Source organism: Podarcis vaucheri (assembly GCF_965113315.1).
Source record: "Podarcis vaucheri genome assembly, chromosome: 6".
NCBI lineage: Eukaryota > Metazoa > Chordata > Lepidosauria > Squamata > Lacertidae > Podarcis > Podarcis vaucheri.
The window spans coordinates 13,311,920-13,335,187 of record NC_138764.1 but is presented as its reverse complement, the minus strand read 5'-3'; the positions used below and the strand labels follow the sequence as shown (position 1 = coordinate 13,335,187).

Here is a 23,268-nt window from a genome sequence, read left to right as displayed (position 1 = left end):
CAGTCACACAATCAATCAATCAATCAATCAATCAGTAGCTGAACTGGGTTCCATACAGTCACGAAAACAAAAACAAAGAGCCACAAAAACAAAAGCACAAAATAAATAGCAAAAATAGACAGACGTCAGTGTAAGACTCAAAACGGAAGTGTGGCACTCAAATCGGAAGCATAATGCCCAAAACGGAGCATGTCCGACTTCCAAAAAAAGTTCACAAACCGGAACACTTACTTCCGGGTTTGCAGTGTTTGGGTTCCAAGTTGTTTGAGTACCAAACGTTTGAGAACCAAGGGACCACTGTAAAGCAATTGAATTAGACTCACTGACATAACTTTGCTCTCCTCCCCCAGCATAAGTGATACATCTTGAATTACACGCCTCAGCAGTGAGGCAGTACTGTATCTAGCTTGATTATAATCCTGTGTCCCTCCCCCCGCCCAGCAAAAAAATGGATCAGAAAAATATTGTTGCTGGCAAAATTGCATAGAGCCTGAAACCCTTGGGAATGGCCGCCCTGCAAGTTTTCTGGAGGGCTGCTAGCTTGGCTTTGGGAAGGAGGTGTGAGGGCTCTGGCAGGATCCAGAGTCCTTCCTCCTTCCCAAAGCTAGTAAAGACTGCAATTGATCACAACTTCACACATGGGGGGGGATTAAATAAATGGAGAGTGGGTTTCTTCTGCTTTCCATTTATTTATTTATTACCCACCCAACAAAGCTGTGATCATGTGCCTGTATTTTTATAATATGCACTCAGGGTAAACCTATTGAAATTAGTGGACATTAGTTTCTTAGATCCTTTAATTTTAACAGGTTGATGGTTAGAACATGATGAAATGCTCAGATTTTTAATGAACTATGTAGGACCACTTCAGTACAGTCATACCTCGGGTTACAGACGCTTCAGGTTGCGTTTTTCAGGTTATGGAACCGCCAAAACCTGGAAGTACTGGAACAGGTTACTTCCGGGTTTCGGGGGTCCTGCATGCACAGAAGCGCTAAATTGCGTTTTGCGCATGCGCAGAAGCACCAAATCGCAACCCGGACATGTTTCCTTTTTGGGAATGAGGCACAGCTGAGACCATGGTGTCTTTCTGATATATAATTTATTTACTGTCTCACCAGAGTGGTGCATGTTCTAGTTATCTCCTGCTTGGACAACTGCAATGCGCTCTACATGGGGCTACCTTTGAAGGTAACCCGGAAACTACAACTAATCTAGAATGCGGCAGCTAGACTGGTGACTGGGAGCGGCCGCCAGGAACACATAACACTGGTCCTGAAAGACCTACATTGGCTCACAGGTTGTTTCTGAGCACAATTCAAAGTGTTGGTGCTGACCTTTGAACCCATAAACAGCCTCAGCCCAGTATAGCTGAAGGAGCGTCTCCACCCCCATTGTTCAGCCCGGACACTGAGGTCCAGCGCCAAGGGACTTCTCGCAGTTACCTCACTGCGAGAAGTGAGGTTACAGGGAACCAGGCAGAGGGCCTTCTCGGTAGTGGCACCCGCCCTGTGGAATGCTCTCCCATCCGATGTCAAGGAAATAATCAACTATCTGACTTTTAGAAGATATCTGAAGGAAGTCCTATTTAGGGAAGTTTTTAATGTTTGATGTTTTATTGTGTTTTTAAGAGTCTGTTGTGAGCTGCCCAGAGTGGCTAGAGAATAAATAAATACACACACACACACACACTCAAAGAGGGTCTTGTTTCTCCCATAGCCGTAGCAGTGGATTCAGACAGAAATCTACCGTCATCTTCTGGCCCTCTCTCCAGCTTTCTTGCCTTTAACAGCCTGCAACCTATTTTTCCTTTAGGTCACCCCACGGCAAACCCTAACTGCCTTTGTCTTCTAACTATGAGTTGAGGAAGGGGCACAGAGCTTCCTCTTCTTTCCTTTCCTAATAGCTCATCACTCCAGGTGATTTTCTCATTATGAAAATTGCCTGGCGTATCTTTTAACATATGCTGAATCCAGGGGTTCAATGCCTGGCACCCAGAAACTCATAACATTTCACTTCCTTGCAGCCTAAGGAAAGCTGTTTGTTTCTTGGTGGAAGACACTGGCAGAAATTGCCAATGTAGAGTAACGTCTGATAATGGATCAGTGTGGTGTCTGTTTGAAATGCAATTAGTTAAAATGCAGATTTAAAAGTGGTTATAATGTATTTGGATCCTGTATTTTTTAAAGCGCAACGCCTATCTATAGATGTCAAAGAATATAGAGTAAAGTGTTATGCTATGTAGTTATGTTTAGAACTTTATAGTGTTTATAGCTTAATAGTATTATAAAGTATATAAGGTATTGTGTGTACGATACATGTATATTTGTGTATTTTAAGCAGGAACCCCAAAATACTTTTTACAATTGCTGCATCGAGGCTGGTATATGCAACCTCACCTACACAATGATTTTCGGGGGTGGGATATGCGACGGAAAAGTTTGTTTAGTGAGCAGGTTGAGTCACTGAGTGTTTTTCCTCCTACCAGAAAACCGTTAACTGACAACAGCTCCTGACTGGCCAGAGTTCCAAGGGAGGCAGTTGGAGTGGGATTTGGTGTTAGAGACCCATGGGGTCTGAGAGGGAGAAATTGGAGGATGGAGTGATGGTCATGAAGAATAAGAAGGACACATTAGTGAAGATGAGATCACTATATGTTCAACCAAGCAACCAGGGGATGGAGGCCACCACTGCTGATATGGATGGTGACTGTGGATCTTTCTGACACTTCCGCTTGCTGAGTCACTTGGCTGAGCAACTATTTATCTACAGTTCAAAGAAAAGAGATCGTTGGTGTAAATCGTGTTTTACGAAAAATGAAAATTTCTTCATCTTGCCTGTAAGTATATCTCTTCTTCTTTCTGCAGTCTGCTTCTTTTGCTGTCCCTTAAGGTTTAGACACAAAGGGAACCAGGTCGTGATTAGATTAATTTTTAAAGATGGTCCTCAGGGCCCCCTTAGTTGCTTTGAGGGAAATGGCTTCCCTTCTCCCTTGTGGGGATCTCCCAGTTTTGGAGGGTCCTTTGACAAAATGCCCTCCTCTGTGGGTTCAACTGTTTGCTGCACTCTCCATGAGAGGTTTCTGAAAGTAGTTACAGATAGGTAGCCGTGTTGGTCTGCCATAGTCAAAATAAAAAAATTCCTTCCAGTAGCACCTTAAAGACCAACTAAGTATCTGAAGAAGTGTGCATGCACACGAAAGCTCATACCAAGAACTAACTTAGTTGGTCTTTAAGGTGCTACTGGAAGGAATTTTTTTATTCTGAAAGTAGGTTCAGCTGACCGGTTCCCCAAATTTAGCACAGAGACATAAAGTATCAAGAAAGTATCTAGAACCCATTTCCTGACTATTTCCCCTCTTCTTTCCTAGATTTGAGAGCTGCTGGCCTCCTGTTGCCGTTCCATGAAAATCTACCCCCTTGTCTGTTTGGAGGAAGAAAGTGTGATGGTTGATGGAAGAAAGATTAAAGTAAGAACGATTTATGTGAGACCGAGAGACCAGGGGATGGATGCCACCAGTGCTTCCACCAGTGGTGAGTGTTGAGCTTTGTTCATGAAGAACAGAGAGGCCAGAGAGAATCTGGCTTGCCGGGGCGGAGGGAGGCAGCTCCCTGATTTAAGAAGAGTTCAGGGATAGGACGAGGAAGGGAGGAAGGTAAAATAACATAAGCCACCTGGAGATCCTTCCAGGAAAGATTGGTTATCAATGATGAAAAAATTAAGAATCTTTTCTCTTCTTTTCTCTTCCAGGCAGTGACAGCAGTGAGACTAGCAACTCCAGCACAGCGCTCTCTCCCCTCCATGACCCAGTTCCCCCCTCCCCCAAAACTCAAATATATATATATATATATATATATATAAATAAATAAATAGTTTATCTTTCCAAAACACCATGAGTCTCTAGTGTGGTCTCTCATCACAAGGCAACAGACTTTTTAAAGAGGCTACAAAAAGTTGCTCATAGAAGTAGAACAACAATTGAAGATATAAGACAGTTAGTTACAGACTGGTTGCAATACCTTCAAGTAAATGATGCGTTTAAATATAGATAAGAAAAATGGATTTAGTACAGAAATCTCAAGGTTTCAAAAGGAATTATAGGAAAATAATGTGAAGTTACTTTCTAAAATGTATAAATTGCTAGAGTGGCAAACTAAGGATGAAGAAATCAAAGCAGTAATGATAAAATGGGCACAAGACGTTGGGCATAATATTCAATTTTCATCTTGGGAAAAGTTATGGAGGGAAGACTTAATAATTACAGTGTGCTGTGCATTGAAGGAAAATTATATGAAAATGATGCATCGGTGGTAATTTACACCTGTAAAACTAGCAAAAATGTATAGAACTGATTCAAATGTTTGCTGGAAATGTAAGGAGAAGGAAGGCATGTTCTACCACATGGGGTGGACGTGCAAGATAATTAAAACATTCTGGGAAATGATTTACAATGAGTTGAAAAAATGTTTAAAATAACATTCGTGGGGGGAAACAGAGGCTTTTTTTGTTAGGCATTTTAGGTATAGAGATTCTGAGGGAGCAGAAACCACTATTCATGTACATGATGACAGCACTAAGGATACTACTGGCCCAGAGATGGAAAAAGATAGAGTTCCATCCAGAGAGGAATGGCTGATGAAGTTGATGAACTATGCCAAAAAGGCGAAACTGACCGGGAAAATCATAAACCAGGAAAAGAAAATTTTTAAGAAAGAGTGGGGGAAATTTATATTGCCTTTGAGAGAACACTGTTCTAAACAACCAAAAACTTTGGCAGGATTTGAGTAATGCTTGCATTTTACAAAAACTATGGAAAAATGGATTGCTATTCTATTAGCAAATTAGAGAAAATACGATAAGCAGATGAAAAAGAGAAAGATTGATAATGGTAACCATGGATGGGCAGAGGAAAGTCAAAGGACTCAGAGAATCCTAAATGAAGGGGTGAATGATGTGTTTGAATTTACATTTGTTATGCAAACTTAATAAAAACATATTTTTTTAAAAAAAGATAAATAAACAGATAATTTTTGTGTTATTCCTTTACAAACATGCTAGTTTTTGGGGTTGCTTTTTTCCCAACAGTTGTGAGCATGGGTGGAAATCCCGGGTCTCACTGCAGGAGTCTACAGTTCGGCTACTTCCTTTGTGGATGCTATAATAATAATAATAATAATAATAATAATAATAATAATAATAATTAAATAAATAAATAAATAAATAATAATAAATAATTTATTTATACGCTGCCCATGTGGCCAGGGCTCCCCAGCCACTCTGTGCAGCTTCCAGCAAAATTTTTAAATACAATAATTCATCAAATATTGAAAGCTTCCCTAAATAGGGCTGCCTTCAGGTGTCTTCTAAAAGTCAGACAGTTCTTTATTTCTTTGACATCTGGTGGGAAGGCGTTCCACAGGGCGGGCGCCACTACTGAGAAGGCCTTCTGCCTGGTTCCCTGTAACATCGCTTCTCGCAGTGAGGGAACCGATAGAAGGCCCTCAATGGTGGAACATAGTGTCCGGGAATAATGATGGGGGTGGAGACGCAGAGAGGAAGGGGGGAGAGCAGGTTAAAACAGAATAAGATAGATTTAGGCAATTTCCGAGAGGCAGTTGCACAGATTTGTTATTTTCACCATTACAGTGGTACCTTGGGTTACATACGCTTCAGGTTACAGACTCCGCTAACCCAGAAATAGTACCTCATGTTAAGAACTTTGCTTCAGGAAGAGAACAGAAATCGTGCTCCGGCGGCGCGGCAGCAGCGGGAGGTCCTATTAGCTAAAGTGGTGCTTCAGGTTAAGAACAGTTTCAGGTTAAGAATGGACCTCCGGAACGAATTAAATACTTAACCTGAGGTACCACTGTATCTGCTTTAAAATTAGCTTTCCTTTTGCCAGCCAATATCAGCTTTGTGAAAGTAATCTAGCAGACTGCTTTTCTTGCATTCCACCCAGGAAATGAAATACTAAACCTCAGAACATTCTCAAAAGATTCAACATGTTTTGCTGGGCATACTGTATACAGTGGTGCCTCGCAAGACGAAATTAATCCGTTCCGCGAGTCTCTTTGTCTAGCGGTTTTTTCGTCTTGCGAAGCAACCCTATTAGCGGATTAGCGGATTAGCGCTATTAGCGGTTTAGCGGCTATTAAAGGCTTAGCGGATTAGCGGCTAAAAGGCTATTAGCGGCTTAGCGGCTTAGAAAAAGGGGGGAAAGCGGGGGAAAATCGGAACACTCGCAAGACGTTTTCGTCTTGCAAAGCAAGCCCATAGGGAAAATCGTCTTGCGAAGCAGCTCAAAAACGGAAAACCCTTTCGTCTAGCGGGTTTTCCGTCTTGCGAGGCATTCGTCTTGCGGGGCACCACTGTACAAAGAACCAAACTTGCATGACCTCCTGTTCTGGAATCTTGGATCTCTTTGAAATAAAGCTCAGTACCCCCACGCCACCCTCCTGCAAGGGAGTCAGACCTCACAACAAAGAAAAACACCTGATGACATATTTTGGGATGAAAATTGGCCACAACTTTATTAAAATTTCAGACTGTGCGCTTGCGGTCTGAGGCTCCCCTCAGGACACCCTTTCAAGGTGACCCTGATACCGCCATCGCAGGTGGGGTGCATTGGGACAGCACCCCTACTGAATATAAAACAGAAACTGTGACCATCTGAGTGTGTACATTCTTAGAACCAAGACAACGGAAACCTCCCAGGTGGGAGGAAAATTATTTAAAGGGGCACACCATCCCCAGGCCGACAAGCATAGTAAATTGCAGGACCTAAAGATTCCATGATGGTGCAGCACAGACGAGATGACTGTGAAACAATTCAGATATAAATTGTGCAGGTAGAACTGCAGGAAGGGACCCAACCCCCTGCAAAGCAGAAATATTCCACTACCCCACCATAAGGATCAAACATGCAACCGTAGCCCCATCAGCATCATGTTTTAACCAACTGAGCTGACCAGACACCGAAGAAGAGAATACATAAATGCAGACTCCCACATAAAGAGTACCTTAGATCACGTGCAAACTAACCATACATTGTAACCCTGCACGGGAGCACATGCCTACGACCTCATGACTAATGAATAACTAATTAACAGTATCCTCCCCTCGTGTTACTGAAAATAGGGTTAGAAGGGGCTCTGGGTCATCTAGCCCGGCTCCACATATAAAGGTAAAGGGACCCCTGACCATTAGGTCCAGTTGTGACCGACTCTGGGGTTGCGGCGCTCATCTCACATTATTGGCCGAGGGAGCCGGCATACAGCTTCCGAGTCATGTGACTAGCATGACTAAGCCGCTTCTGGCGAACCAGAGCAGCGCACGGAAACGCTGATTAGCTTCCCACCGGAGCGGTACCTATTTATCTACTTGCACTTTGACATGATTTTGAACTGCTAGGTTGGCAGGAGCAGGGACCGAGCAACGGGAGCTCACCCCGTTGCAGGGATTCGAACTGCCGACCTTCTGATCGGTAAGCCCTAGGCTCTGTGGTTTACCCCACAGTGCCACCCACGTCCCTTCCGCCACCTGCGTCCCTTTGGCTCCCCATATACCGATACCTAAAAAGATTAGCCACACACACAGGATTAACTACCACCATACATACAGAAATGCACACCCGGTCCTATTAAGCACGTGCATAGATGCCTATGCCTGTTTATGCTATAGAATGAATGGCACACGTAGGGATGAGACCATCAGCAGGTGACCAGTACGGCGCATTACTAGCATACTTTGACTATAAAAGAACAATAGTCAGGAGGGAGGACCTTGGGCCCCTCTCCGAGCTGAGGGCCTCCAAAAGAATCCTATATAATTATAGAGTTGGAACCCTTAGGGCAATTCTTGGCGATGCAGGACCATGCGGCCGTTCCTTAGCGGGAGACCATACCCATGCACATCATACCAGAAATCATTGGATCGTAGAGTTGGAGAAGACCCAAATGGTCTTGCAGCCCAGGCTCATGTAGAACACCATACACAATTTGCCCTTCGAACCCCTCTGCCTTGTGTAGATACACTCATAATACACCAAAGATGCAAGCAGGTCAGCACACATACATACCGCAATTATATGCATGCATAAATAAATAAATAAATAAATACACACATACACACCACATACACATATATATACAGACCACATTACAGTGGTGCCTCGCAAGACGAAAAACCCGCTGGACGAAAGGGTTTTCCGTTTTTCGATGCGCTTCGCAAGACGAATTTCCCTATGGGCTTGCTTCGCAAAACGAAAAAGTCTTGCGAGTGTTCCGATTTTTTTCGCTCCCCCCCCTTTTCTAAGCCCCTAAGCCGCTAATAGCCTTTTAGCCGCTAAGCCGCTAAGCCTTTAATAGCCGCTAAACCGCTAATAGCGCTAATCCACTAATAGGGTTGCTTCGCAAGACGAAAAAACCGCTAGACAAAGAGACTCGCGGAACAGATTAATTTCGTCTTGCGAGGCACCACTGTATATGCATGGAAGGAAGCTCACCAGCCCGGCTCTCTGCCCACCTGGCCTCACCATTAACTGAGCAGCCCCTTATGTGCGGCCACCTAATTCAGGCTGATGGCAGAATGAAACTGGTAGGAAAATTTCTTAGGGCTGCAATATGTTACAAGTCAAGTCCCCATACTTCCATCGCTAGGGCCTCGTATACGATACGCCCCAAAACTTAGGGGGAAAACAGCAGATCTAATGAGGAACAACGCCAACAATCTGTTCTTCAAATTAGGCACTAACGCACTGCAATTTGGTTATCCAGTACCGCCAGTACTTACCTTACTCCCCATGTGGAAGCACAACTCATGTGTGGAAATATGGCGCTGGCCATGTGCAAAAAAGAGGGAGGGGTTCGTCCAACAACCAGGTAACTCCTGTGGTTCTCTGCTTCCTCATCTTCACTACTTCCTTGTCCTTCGCTCTACCTCTCTCTGGGTCTTCGTGTCCTGCTGACTTTCCTCCTTGATGCTCCAGGGCCAACTGCACAACTGACATCAGCTCCGGTCTCCTTTAAATCTGAGGAGCAGACCAGAGGGAAGCCTGCGTCGGGACGGTCCATTCTTCCTAGCTGTGCCCACTGCAGATTGGCCGATTGAAATGGCTGGGTTCTGGTGGGAACCCAGAGGCCTCCATGGTGACCCCAGCAGATGAGCAATGGCCACAGCAGCAGCACGGCTCTGAGAAGATGGTGGTGCAGTGCGCTGGGCTGCAAACATTGCCCACAACTGTGAAATGATGAGCGGCCATTAATGCTTTCTCAGCCTCCTGGAAAAAAGTGACAAGTGGGGTGCCGCAAGGTTCTGTCCTGGGCCCGTTGTTGTTCAACTTGGATGAAGGAATTGAGGGGATGCTCATCAAATCGGCTGAGGACACCAAACTGCGAGGGCTAGCTAATGCTGCAGAAAACAGAATCAGAATTGAAAATGACATTAACAGGTTGGAGAACTGGACGAAAGCCAACAAAATGAATTTCAATAAGGACAAATGTAAGGTTCTGTAAGGCAGATTCACTAATATAGGCTGGGGGACACTTAGAATCATAGAATCATAGAGTTGGAAGAGACCACAAGGGCCATCGAGTCCAACCCCCTGCCAAGCAGGAAACACCATCAGAGCACTCCTGACATATGGTTGTCAAGCCTCTGCTTAAAGACCTCCAATGAAGGAGACTCCACCACACTCCTTGGCAGCAAATTCCACTGTCGAACAGCTCTTACTGTCAGGAAGTTCTTCCTAATGTTTAGGTGGAATCTTCTTTCTTGTAGTTTGGATCCATTGCTCCGTGTCCGCTTCTCTGGAGCAGCAGAAAACAACCTTTTCCCCTCCTCTAAATGACATACTTTTATATATTTGAACATGGCTATCATATCACCCCTTAACCTCCTCTTCTCCAGGCTAAACACGCCCAGCTCCCTTAGCCGTTCCTCATAAGGCATCGTTTCCAGGCCTTTGACCATTTTGGTTGCCCTCCTCTGGACACGTTCACTCCTGCTGTTCACTTGGCTTTCTAGCAGTACCTATGGAAAGGATCTAAGGGTCTTGATGGACCACAGGCTTAACATGAGTCAACAGTGTGATGCAGAAGCAAAAAAGCTAATGCTATTCTGCGTTAACAGAAGTATAGTGTCTAGATCGTGGAAAGTAATAGTACCGCTCTATTCTGCCTTGGTCAGACCACACCTGGAGTACTGTGTCCAGTTCTGGGAGCCACAATTTAAGGAGGATGTTGAAGGAATTGGGTATGTTTAGCCTGGAAAGGGGAGACTGGGAGGAGATCTGATAGCCATCTTCAAATATCTTAAGGACCGTCACACGGAAGAGGGAGGATGCTTGTTTTCTCCTGCTCTGGAGGGTAGGACTCAAACCCATGGCTTCAGGTTACAAGAAAGGAGATTCTGATTAAACATTCATAAAAACAAATAGACTCCCTTGGAGGTTTTTAAACAAAGACTAGATGACCATCTGTCAAGGATGCTTTCGCTGAGATTCCTCCATTGCAGAGGGTTAGATTAGATGACCCTTGGTTCCCTTCCAACTCGTAAGATTCTATGATTCTATGGAATGGATCTGAATTAATGACAGCCATCCACCAGTTTCCTATTCAAAACTGCTTCCCACCCCAACCTCTAAATGATTACTATATATAAAGAATACATTAAAGTAGACAAATAATAACTTATGAAAAGGATTAATAAACCTGTTACCCATTGTCTATAAACCCTTATGATAATCACATGTCAGATTTTCTTTTGTGAGTGAAATAAAATGGGTTCAAACAGTTTTTAATAACCAAGAATCAAATGTAGAGCTTGGGGTGCATTGAAACAAGGCTTAGATCAACTCCCCAGATGTTCAGTGTCCTGGGCTTCAGTGCCTGGCACCCAGAAACTCATGGCAAAGGGGAGCCTGGCACCCACCAACTCATAACATTTCACTTCCTTGCAGCCTAAGGAAAGCTGTTTATTGGCAGAACACACTGGGCAGAAATGGAAAGAAACAGGGGGATGAGGAGGTCTAAGGGTGAAGTCCTGCTCCTGTCCATCATAATACTGGACAGATTACTACAGGGTGTTGAGAGGGGTTATTTTTAACTCTTAGGTGAGAAACAGCAGCCATAGTCTAGGCCGGAAGTGTTGTCCCTTGGTGACTCCACCATGTTGAAAAGTGTGTGTGTTTGCAAGGTGTTTCCTGTCCTGTCCAGAAATGCACTGTGCTGCATGAAGCCAGCAGTGGATCTTTTCTAAATTAGGGTTACTAGACGTCCCCGGTTCCCATGGACAGTCCCCGGATTTGCAAATCTGTCCCCGGGAAATGTGGCAGCGGTAGCAGTCAGCAGCCCGGAGCCAACTTGATAGCGCAGCTGGCTCTGGCTGGCTTCAGGAGCTGCTTGCTGTTCGCTGCCATGGTGCCCATCATTTTTCCTTGCCAGAAGTCCCCATATGATGTGTTGTGCACAAGACACATCATACGGGGATTTCCAGGAAGCAAACTGGCGGGTGCCACAGAAGCAAGCTGCTCCTGAAGCCAGCCAGAGCCAACTGCGCTACCAGGCTGGCTCCGGGCTGATGACTGCCGCCGCTGTTGCCACTTCTGAAGGGGAACCGGGGACGTCTGGTGGTACAGATCTCCTGCCCCCTTCCCCCTTCGGGGATGGCTTGGGAGTTGTGGGCAGGTGGCCATTGCCCAGTTTTTTAAAAACTCTGTGCATTTATGTTCCACAGGGTGCAAAAGAAGGACTTTGCACCTTTATACAATATGGATGTGTGCTTGAGCCCAGGATCTTTTGCCTCACCATCCCCACTACGGGCTCCCTGTTGCTACTCAGCTAAAAAAAAGGGGGGGGGGGAAGTGTCCCCGGATTCATTGAAAAAAATCTGGTAACCATATTCTAAATTAATTAAATAAAACCACTTAACCCACTGAAATATATTTGAAAAATAATATTAAGAGGAGTGATGCCCATTGTTAGGCGAGGTAGCTAAAGTGATGATGTCATGTCCTCCATTGTGACACGTCCCCCTGCTGAGTGACTTGGCTGAGAACTTTGGGAAGAGCAACTATTTGAATTTAGTGAGAGAAGAGCTAGTTTGACACTTGTGGTCTTCAACATAATGAAGGTTCAGACGTCTCGCTTGTAAGTAGAATCTCTTATTCTTCCCCCTGTTTCTTTAGCTATCCCTTAAGATTTAGACACATAGGGTCATGGGTAGATTAAATTTTAAAGATTGTCCTCAGGGCCCCTTAGATGCTTTGAGGGAAATAGCTTGCAGTGCAGGGATAGAGAGTAGCGAGGAAATAATCCATTTCGTGACCTTCTTCCTTTTCTTCCCTAGATGTTCCGGTCTGCGAAGGTTGAGAGAGCTGCTGGCCTCCTGTTGCCGCTCCATAAAAATCCATCCCCTGGACTGTATGAGGCAAGAAATTGTAATCGTGGATGGGAGGAAAATCAAACTGCGAACCATCTATGTGAGGCCGAAGGACCAGGGGATGGAGGCCACCAGTGATTCCACCAGTGGTGAGTGTTGATCTTTGTTCACGAAGAAGGGGGAGGCCAGAGAGAATCTGGCTGGCTGGCTGGGGGGGGGGAGGCAGCTCCCTGATTTAAGAAGAGTTTAGGGATTGGATGAGGAAGGGAGAATAATGTGGGCCACTTGTAGATCCTTGTAGTAATAATAAATGGAAATATTAAGAATATTTTCTGTTCTTTTCTCTTCCAGGCAGCGGCAACAGTGAGGCCAGCAGCTCTCTCAACCAAGGCCCAGTTTCCCCCTTCCCCAATTAATTTTTTTATTCTAATAAAGATTTTTTTTGCAAATATGCTAGTCTTTGGTCATTTTTTTACCCCTGGCGGTTTCCCCCAACCGTCTAGGTGCATCAACAGCAGCAAGAATGTTTCTTGCCCAAAAATGGAAAGAAGAAGAAGAAGAAGAAGAAGAAGAAGAAGAAGAAGAAGAAGAAGAAGAAGAAGTCCCAGCGAAAGAAGAATGTATACAAAAACAAGAACGATGGGTGTGGAGACAAGGGGGGGAGAGCTGGTTAAAACAGAATAACATTTCATTTAGGCAATTTCTGAGAGGCAGTTGCACAGATTTGTTATTTTCACCATTATCTGCTTTAAAATTAGCTTTCCTTTTGCCAGCCAATATCAGCTTTGTGAAAGTAATCTAGCAGACTGCTTTTCTTGTATTCCGCCCAGGAAATGAAATACTAAACCTCAGAATATTTTCAAAAGATTCAACATGTTTTGCTGGGCATACTGTATACAAAGAACTGAACTTGCATGACCTCCTGTTCCGGAATCTTGGATCTCTTTGAAATAAAGCCTTGGAATAGATTCAGTTTTAAGCTGAAAAGCAAAGATGTTTGTTATTTTTTTTCATAAACAAAACCACTGGCATTTTTTAAAAAAATGCCTTTTAAGATCTAACATGCAACCAAAGCAAGAAGACTTAACCGCATCACTGAAAGCTTTTCCACACTTTTTATTTTAAGCTGTTGACTCTCAGACATATTCCAGCTAGCAGAAAATACAAATGATGCTACTGAATTTGTTGTCTCTGATTTTGAAGAATAAAATTTTATACCACCGCACCCCCCTTCCTACCGTAGCAGGAAACCCCCCCCCCAATCATTCAGTTTGTGCAAACTTCACACACACTCACACACTACATACGCTACGCTTCTGTTATAAATTCATAGAAAATCAACCATACATCGGATTTGCACTGTTGCACTTTTATTTTACTCCATGAAGGAAGGACTACAAAATGGGGAAGGTTTGATACAGGGCAGCCATAATCCCTTCAGCATACCAGCACATCCACAGGAGCCCTGCCCAGTTGCTATGCCAACCCTGATGGTCCTAGACAGAAGACCATCAAGATCACAAAGAACTTGCATATGGGAGTGGATTCAGCACAGACTGGAACAAAGGACAATAATCAGCTCTTCCCTCTGGGGGCAGGAAACTGCCAACTCCCCTCTGTCACCTGGAAAGTACTCATGGGGAGGGGGAAAGGGGGAACCAGCCAGGTGACAGGACACTCAGGTTACCACCACAACTCCTCCCTCAACCCCTCCTTTCTGTGATGTATGTATGATGTTTCTGGGGGTGGTCTTGATCTACAGGATGGGAATTTCAAAAGTCTTTATAAGACCTTGCACACCATTTTTTCTGTGTCCTTTCTCTCTCCTGCAAGTGAGGGGAGCACCCTGTTGCAACAGTTCAATAAAGGCCAAGCTTACAGGCTGCTGTTTTGCTCCAAGTTATCCTGGTTGGTGTCTTTGTTTTTGTCCAAGGGAGCCCTCGGATTTTTCCGGTAACACTATGCCCCTGGCTGCAGCCCACGGCTTTCAGCTGTCTGAGAAAAAGGCAAGCCTCCCTCTTGCCCTTCTGCCTAACTGTGCCCCCACTCAGACTGCTCCTCTTGCTTGTGTGCAGTCATGTCTATGACACAGACTGAAGAAAAGCAATAGCTTTTATCCTGTTTTACTTTTTGCGTGTCAAGGTCCCCAGGGCCACTCCAAATAACTCACACATCACACAGAAATTTTGTTTAAGGTTTTTGGCATAATTTTGGCCACAACTTTATTAAAATACAAAAAATGTGAGTGGTTGCTTAGGCATTGGTTGCGACTATCTGCCCCCCCAGTGGGGGACAGACTGACATTCCGCAAGCCTGCGAAAGTTAGAAAAGGGGAATACATTTGGGGGTAGCGACGGAGCAGGGAACCTGCCCTCAGCCCTCCCCAAATGCAGCCAGGGGCTCTTGCGTGGCCCTAGCCCCTTGACAGGGTTTGGACAAAAGCAATGGGGAGTCCCTGTATTCCTTTAACGGAATCCCTTGCAGCAGCAGCATTAGAGAGGCAGGCACAGCCAATCCTTGCCCCTCAACCAACCAAACCATAAACCAATGCCTAGCCACAACCTTACAAGTTGTGACGATTTGCTACGCAGTAGGCAAAAACCAAATGGCCCCAGCCAATCAGCCAGATGGACAAAATTCCTACCAGGCCCCTGCCCCAAGAGCAGACGACCCCTGACAGGCATAGCAAGGTCAAAGCGAACAACCCTAAATATAGGGGGGGACGGACGGGCAATCCTATGCACGGGCGAAAAGAGGAAGCTCTACGCCTCGTGCAGGGAGTTTTAGCATTTCTGGCTGTCAATCAACAAATGGCAACATCAACTTCTTCCCAGCAACAAGGGAAGCCCAATCACAACAGTGGCCAACGATCAATTAGCCCGCCCCACAACTTTGGAGTGTCCTGTCGGCCCCCACTGCAACACATGCTCTCCATGAAGGAGAACACACTTTGTCGTTAGTCTTAGCTTCCCCCCTCCAACCCCCCCAACACCATCTATATTTGGAAGTCGCTTAAGCCACACAACACCTGCAAAAGCTGTTTTGCCAGGAGCAATGGTGGTATAGATGAGCAAGCACATAGAGCGCTCTTTACTTTGATTCTCTCTCCTGACCCCCTTTTGCAGTCTGGGCAAAATCTATACGTAGCAACAGAGAAGGGAGGTTCATAATTTCTAGATGTGAAGTGGCGTTAAAGAAAAATAAGAAAGACTATCAGCAGAAGCATGAAAAACATCTCCTGGAAAAGCTTGAAATGTTTTTTAAAATAAGTCTCAATAACTCCAGTAGGACTTATTCCTGGATACTAGCGCACAAAATGGCCGCCCCTGTCAGTTAGCAAATACGTGACACAACCATGAACATCACTGTGGGTTCTTCCCTCTTGACCTCAGTGGGATCTGGATTACATTGAAAATTGTATTACAACTAAGTGTGTTACTAAAACAAAATCATTTGGGTGGTTTCCCGAGAAGGGAAATGAACAAATGATGATAGCACTTCCTTCAAAACGTTATGTATACCTCTCCTCCTGCGGTATGAATTATGTGTAACGCTTTATCCACTACTATCCCTTTTTGTAGTGAGTCACTGAAAAGAAAAGAAAACTCACCTATGACTTCACATAGCGAGAAAATCCTATTGCAAAAAGAAGGGATATTTTTGTCGTTTCTCCTTAGGCATTTCCTTCAGTTTCCCCAGAAACAAGGATACAATCCAAAGTCAACTAAAGTTGTGGGGTTTTTTTGTTTTTTGTTTTAAAAAGTGAGACTGTAATCTGTTTTAAATAGCATTTGAAATGCATCCAGGCTGGGACTGAAAATGTGAGCATCAATTCAAAATATAAAAGTTCAAGCTGAAGATCCTCTACTTATTGGCAAAAATGCACTGGGTATTGATAATATGCATTACTCTTCAGCAGGGACGCGGGTGGCGCTGTGGGTTAAACCACAGAGCCTAGGACTTGCTGATCAGAAGGTCGGCGGTTTGAATCCCCGTGACGGGGTGAGCTCCCGTTGCTCGGTCCCTGCTCCTGCCAACCTAGTAGTTCAAAAGCACGCCAACGCAAGTAGATAAATAGGTACCGCTCTGGCGGGAAGTTAAATGGCATTTCCGTGCGCTGCTCTAGTTCACCAGAACTGGCTTAGTCATGCTGGCCACATGACCCGGAAACTGTACGCCGGCTCCCTCGGCCAATAAAGCGAGATGAGCGCCGCAACCCCTGAGTCGGCCACGACTGGACCTAATGGTCAGGGGTCTCTTTACCTTTACCTTACTCTTCAGCATCTTAACGGTTTATTGGAAAGAGAATATCAGAATAGAAGCAAAAAGTTTTGGGTTTTTTTTTAACAAGTTCAGCTCCGTGTTCAGAGATGTGTGCTTCCCTTCTCATGTACAGGCTACTATGCTCATAGCAAAATCTGGTTTGGGGAGGGGGGGTCACACTTGTGAAGAGACGTTCCTTAGCCCAACCCTAACACACTGCTCACAAGCATCTAGCCTCAGAACCTAGTCTGCACCAAGAGCAGTAGGAGTCCTGGCATCACAGAGAAGCTCAGAGTTTATTGGCAAGGGGTCCCCAGTTTAGATCCAGAAAAGGACTCTTCGTTCAAAAAACGGGATGAGCTCCCCTCCACATGCACTGCTGAGCCAATCAGAGGAGTGCTGCAAGCAGCTGTCACCCATTTGGTCCACCAATCCACCGCCACCCCATCCTGCTAGTTCACCTGGTCGGCCAATCATACCTCATTTGGACGTGTCTAAACTGGGAGCTGTCTGTATTGTGTTTCTATACTAAAGGTAAAGGTAAAGGACCCCTGGACGGTTAAGTCCAGTCCAAGGTGACTATGGGGTTGCAGCGTTCATCTCGCTTTCTGGCCAAGGGAGCCGGCGTTTGTCCACAAACAGATTCCCGGGTCATGTGGCCAGCAGGACTAAACCATTTCTTGTGCAACGGAACACCATGATGGAAACCAGAGCACACGCAAATGCCATTTACCTTCCCACCGCAGCGGTACCTATTTATCTACTTGCACTGGCATGCTTTCAAAATTCTAGGTTGGCAGGAGATGAGACAGAGCAATGGGAGCTCAACCCATCATGGGGATTCGAACCGCTGACCTTTTGATCAGCAAGCCCAAGAGGCTCAGTGGTTTAGACCATAGCGTCATCTTCATTCTATACTATCCTTTAAGGGGTCCAGGGCAGTGTCTCATATGCCACATACTTCAATCTGGTAATGTCTGGTTTGTATGACCTTAATTAATCAAAAATAAAATTTTATACAGGTTCATCGTGAAAACACACGTTTTTGGTATAATCTTTGTAAACATTTTAGGGGTGCATTTTAAAAAAACGCAGTCGGTGACAAAGCTGTTAGTCAGCCATACCACAAGGTGGCAGCCCTGAGGCCTGTTAACCTCTGTATAGAATTTGACATTGTTCTTAAGCAACCCTTTCATGCAAGCAAGGGCATTACATACAGACCGTGCTTTGGTCGCCTGGTACAAGGAAAGTATTTTGTGCCAAGAACAGGGAGTTAAGATAAGGCCCCACCAAAAACATTCCAAAGAGGGTGATGAGATCTTTCCTTTGGTTTATGTTTGGTTTGATCAGTTGTTGAATTCAGCAAATTTACGGAGCAATCGTTTGCCTCAACTTAGGGGTGTGAATATCCAAGGAATTAAGCAAGGTCTGCACATTTATCATTGCAACCACAAGGGTCGATAATGCAATCGGAGAAGTCTTCACACACAGTCACCAAGGAAAATTTTGGGATAAACTTAACACTATAATTGATGCTGTTATCACTGAACATTGGACGAATGAGCAGCAAGTTTGGGTCAGCCCCTCTTTCATCCTTATAGGTAAAAGTAAAGGGACCCCTGACCATTAGGTCCAGTCGTTGTCGACTCAGGGGTTGCGGCGCTCATCTCGCTTTATTGGCCAAGGGAGCCGGTGTACAGCTTCCGGGTCATGTGGACAGTATGAGGTTGTTTACTTACTCTGCGTCCTTCCGCAAATTTGGGAAGAAGTGTACACACCAATCTTACATCTATTCTTTATCTATCCTGTTACTTTTTCCAAAAAGCTATGCTCTGAGAGTTTCCCCACAAACCGGCTTTGATCCAAAACTGGAAGGTGAGAGGACAACCTAGCTGCACTTTAAGTCAGTAATGTGTACATACCTGGGCAATTCATTTGTTATAAACAGCTGATCTGAGAGGACGCGTTCATCATGGCCTAATATTGTGCCATCAGACCCAACTTATTCATATTTGTGGACATTTTAGACTCTTTAAGATGACAAATTCTATATTGGTTATCCAAAAGATGGTGACTTTTACTAAATCACATTTTTATTTGCTTAAATTTGCAGCTCTGAGCTCGGTCCCTGCTCCTGCCAACCTAGCAGTTCGAAAGCACGTCAAAGTGCAAGTAGATAAATAGGTACCGCTCCAGCGCGAACGTAAACGGCATTTCCGTGTGCTGCTCTGGTTCGCCAGAAGCAGCTTAGTCATGCTGGCCACATGACCCGGAAGCTGTATGCCGGCTCCCTCGGCCAATAAAGCGAGATGAGTGCCGCAACCCCAGAGTCAGAGTGCAGGGGGTTGGACTCGATGGCCCTTGTGGTCTCTTCCAACTCTATGATTCTATGATTCTATGAGTCAGCCACAACTGGATCTAATGGTCAGCGGTCCCTTCACCCCTTTACCTTACTATAGTTTTTGTGTGCTGTCTTTTTACATTTTTATTATAGCTAGGAGCTTCAAAAGTAATCAGCCCAGGCACCTCTGGACCTCAGAAAGGGTCCGCAAGTAAGTGCACTTTTCGTGACTGACACAATGCATCGTCCAAAGTTTTTCCCATTCGCTGGAGTGAAGCATCCCCTCTGCTGGAAATGCATGTTAACAATAATTCAGAGCAGCTCTGTGCTAGGTATCCTCCCAGCCCATAGATAATGGGTGATGAAGCTTAGCTATGTCCTGATATCTGTTATGACAGAATATGGATAAGATGTATTAAATGGCACAGGGAGAACTTGGCACCAGACTGCTGTTTTCAGTGCCCGTTGTGTGCTTATCATAATGTGTAGGTTTTTGGGGGAATTATAGGGACAGAACTACCTAAACTGTATAGAAATTTATTCATGTAGGCTACTACAGCAGCAAGAATGTTACTTGCCCTAAAACGTAAAGAAGGAGAAGTCCCAGTAGCGGAAGAATAGATAGAAAAACTTACGGAATATTCAGAAATGGCGAAACTTACCAGAAGAATAAGAAATCAAGATATATAAAAGAATGGAAATGGTTTATTGAATATTTGCAGATCAATTGGAAACAGATTAAAATATTTGCAGGATTATTGTAATAATCTGCAGTTTTATAAGAGTATATATTTAGAGTAGATAATCAAATGAGTAAGTTAAATGAATTTGGATATGTAGAAGATATTAAAAAATAAATTTAAGGAGCCGCAGAAAGAGGGAGAAGGAAGGAAGTCCAATTTTGAAATGTTAAATTGATTGTAAAACTAATGAAAATGTATAAATTTGAAAAATATAAATAATTTTTTTTAAAATAATAATAATGATGATGATGTGTAGATCTGTCCTCAGTCAACACGTTTCTAAACTAAAAGAAATACCCTTGGTCTTTCCTAGAGACCTAAATCTTGTTGTTCTTCACTCAATAGCCACCATACCCCACCAGCTTGTTTAGGTGTTTCTTGAACTGTGGTAACCAGAAGGAAATACAGTTAAGATGCAAATATCTGATAAGTGCTAAGGTCACTGGTAGGATTACTTCTTATGTCTCTTGAAATTCCCCTAGTCATGCCACCCAGAGTATTATTCATGGCCTTTTGCAATGGCACTAAAGTGCTGACTCAACTTACCATAATGCATGACTCTCAAGGTTTTCTTTGCCTTCTAGGTCCATGGTTGAATACCCTAGCAGTCCCTTAGTGCATGATTTTGTACTTCTCTTTGATGGTGTACCGTTTCATAGTAAAATATAAGCATAAAACCAGAACAGTAGCAAAATAATAATGATGATTTAATAAAATTAGAAAATAAAATGATTCAGATAATAACAGCAACCAAGTAGTCCAAATGTGCTCTAAACTGAAATGTATTGATGATTTAAAAAATGAAATGATACTATACAGAGTTGTTTCTGGTGTCTGTAACAAACCACCCTGCACTTATTCCTATTAAATTTCAGAGACCCCTTAAACCTTGCTCATGTCCTTTTCCTTTCAAATGAAAGTTTTCTGGAGGTATGAATTTTTTAAAAATAGTGAGTGGTTAACACATCTGCATCCTAATTACTCCATTAGTTTAAGTGACCCATTGTGTTGTTAAATGGGTTTGTACAGTGTTGGTGTCTTGTAGACACAGTGTTTCATTCCTCCCATACAGTGGTACCTCAGGTGAAGTACTTAATTCGTTCCGGAGGTCCGTTCTTAACCTGAAACTGTTCTTAAGCTGAAGCACCACTTTAGCTAATGGGGCCTCCTGCTGCCACTGCGCCGCCGGAGCACGATTTCTGTTCTTATCCTGAAGCAAAGTTCTTAAACTGAAGCATTATTTCTGGGTTAGTGGAGTCTGTAACCTGAAGCATATGTAACCTGAGGTACCACTGTACTCTACACCTTCACTGTAATGAGATTCAACCGTCCCAATGTTATTTCAATTAAACCCTTCAAATTAATCAATTGATTAATTAACAAAATGAAACCTATATCTGTGTTGGTGGTGAGCATTGAGGCACTACAGAACAATCAGAAGCCTGACTGCAGGATACTATTACATGCAGTGTGATGTGACATAGATGTGAAATGTTTTTACGGCCCTCTGTGGTCAATTTTATGTTTTCAAAAGCCTACAAGGGTAAGTCATTTTCATGTTTCGAGTGTGTGTATCTTCTGATGATGACTTAGATCTTGAACATTCTTGGTTAGTCTTCCCCGCCCCCTTCCTTCAAAGCAAATTGAATTCTTAACAAAGCAAAAGGAAGACCAAGACATCCATGATGGAAAAACTGACTGCTGTTACATAACCACTTCCTCCCCCCCTTTTACTGCAATAATGTGCCTAATTATTTCCTTTACTTAAGATAGTTAAACAAAAGGGCTGCAATTCGGCACATGCTAACCTTCTTGAAAATGGTATGCAAGAAAATGGCAGTAACAGTAGGCCGAAAATCTGTTAAACCCTATTTTTATCGTCTTAAATGTGAATGGAGATTAAATATGAACAGACATCAAGATTTGTTAATCTATTAAGTTTCTATCCTGTACATGATCCTCCCCATGTTATCCTCATGGCTGTGTGGCAGACTGAGAAACAGTGGTACTTCCAAGGTTGCCCTGTGGGGTTCGTGCTTGCAGACAAGAAGGGGCTACAGAAAGTAATTCTGTATTGGGCCCGAAGGCAGAAAGGGGCCAGACTTTGAGCTTCATTTTTTATTTTAAAAATGTAAGTTTCCAGCTCCTATAGAACAAAAATTATGAAGCAAAATGTGTTGGCACCATTTGATGAAATTGCTTTATGAAATACGAGCACCTTTCAGTGTGTTTAGCCAATGATTAATGTCACAGGTATGATTGATGGGTTCTATGGAGAAATTTAGAGTTGCACACATTTCAGGGATGCTAATGCCCTTGAAGGAACGCAGGTGACGCTGTGGGATAAACCACAGAGCCTAGGACTTGCCAATCAGAAGGTCGGTGGTTCGAATCCCCGTGACGGGGTGAGCTCCCGTTGCTCGGTCCCAGCTCCTGCCAACCTAGCAGTTCGAAAGCATGTCAAAGTGCAAGCAGATAAATAGGTACTGCTCTGGCAGGAAGGTAAACGGCGTTTCCGTGCGGTGCTCTGGTTCGCCAGAAGCGGCTTAGTCATGCTGACCACATGACCCGGAAGCTGTATGCCGGCTCCCTCGGCCAATAAAGCGAGATGAGTGCCGCAACCCCAGAGTCAGAGTGCAGGGGGTTGGACTCGATGGCCCTTGTGGTCTCTTCCAACTCTATGATTCTATGATTCTATGAGTCAGCCACAACTGGATCTAATGGTCAGCGGTCCCTTCACCCCTTTACCTTACTATAGTTTTTGTGTGCTGTCTTTTTACATTTTTATTATAGCTAGGAGCTTCAAAAGTAATCAGCCCAGGCACCTCTGGACCTCAGAAAGGGTCCGCAAGTAAGTGCACTTTTCGTGACTGACACAATGCATCGTCCAAAGTTTTTCCCATTCGCTGGAGTGAAGCATCCCCTCTGCTGGAAATGCATGTTAACAATAATTCAGAGCAGCTCTGTGCTAGGTATCCTCCCAGCCCATAGATAATGGGTGATGAAGCTTAGCTATGTCCTGATATCTGTTATGACAGAATATGGATAAGATGTATTAAATGGCACAGGGAGAACTTGGCACCAGACTGCTGTTTTCAGTGGCCGTTGTGTGCTTATCATAATGTGTAGGTTTTTGGGGGAATTATAGGGACAGAACTACCTAAACTGTATAGAAATTTATTCATGTAGGCTACTACAGCAGCAAGAATGTTACTTGCCCTAAAACGTAAGTGCTGCAACCCCAGAGTCGGTCACGACTGGACCTAATGGTCAGGGGTCCCTTTACCTTTAATGTCCTTTAATGTCCCTTCTCTAGACAATCAACGTAGAGGACCTGCTTCATTTTTCATCTGTTTGGGTCTTCCTTGCTGCATGTTATTTTCTCTAGACTTGGAGTGGAGAAAGAACTGCCTGGTTTGCTTTGAAGGGACTTTGTGGCTCATTCTGAATCTGTTGTTTGTTTTGTTTTTCTGTTCCCTGTTAGAGATGTGATCACTGCCCAGAGAAAATAAATCGAGCAATCCAAGGTTTTGTTGCCCAGTA

At 44.1% G+C, this 23,268-nt stretch overlaps 2 long non-coding RNA genes across 4 annotated transcripts in view; one reads left to right on the top strand and one right to left on the bottom strand.

The window, feature by feature from the left end:
• Positions 1-1,325: 1,325 nt before the first annotated feature.
• Positions 1,326-12,829, top strand: LOC309533895. Of its 3 annotated transcripts, none has more exons than XR_014220488.1 (3): positions 1,326-2,839; positions 12,346-12,527; positions 12,730-12,829. It is a non-coding gene; the product is annotated as an uncharacterized lncRNA (long non-coding RNA). The 3 variants fall into 3 exon arrangements; XR_014220490.1 differs by lacking the exons at positions 12,346-12,527; positions 12,730-12,829 and adding exons at positions 3,371-3,533; positions 3,751-3,835 and having other exon boundaries at positions 1,333-2,839; XR_014220489.1 differs by lacking the exon at positions 1,326-2,839 and adding an exon at positions 11,871-12,146.
• Positions 12,830-13,234: 405 nt separating this feature from the next.
• LOC309533914 overlaps positions 13,235-23,268 on the bottom strand; it is a 37,692-nt gene continuing 27,658 nt past the window's right edge. The window contains exon 3 of the long non-coding RNA XR_014220525.1: positions 13,235-13,358. This is a non-coding gene — a long non-coding RNA (uncharacterized lncRNA). The remainder of the gene's footprint in view (positions 13,359-23,268) is intronic.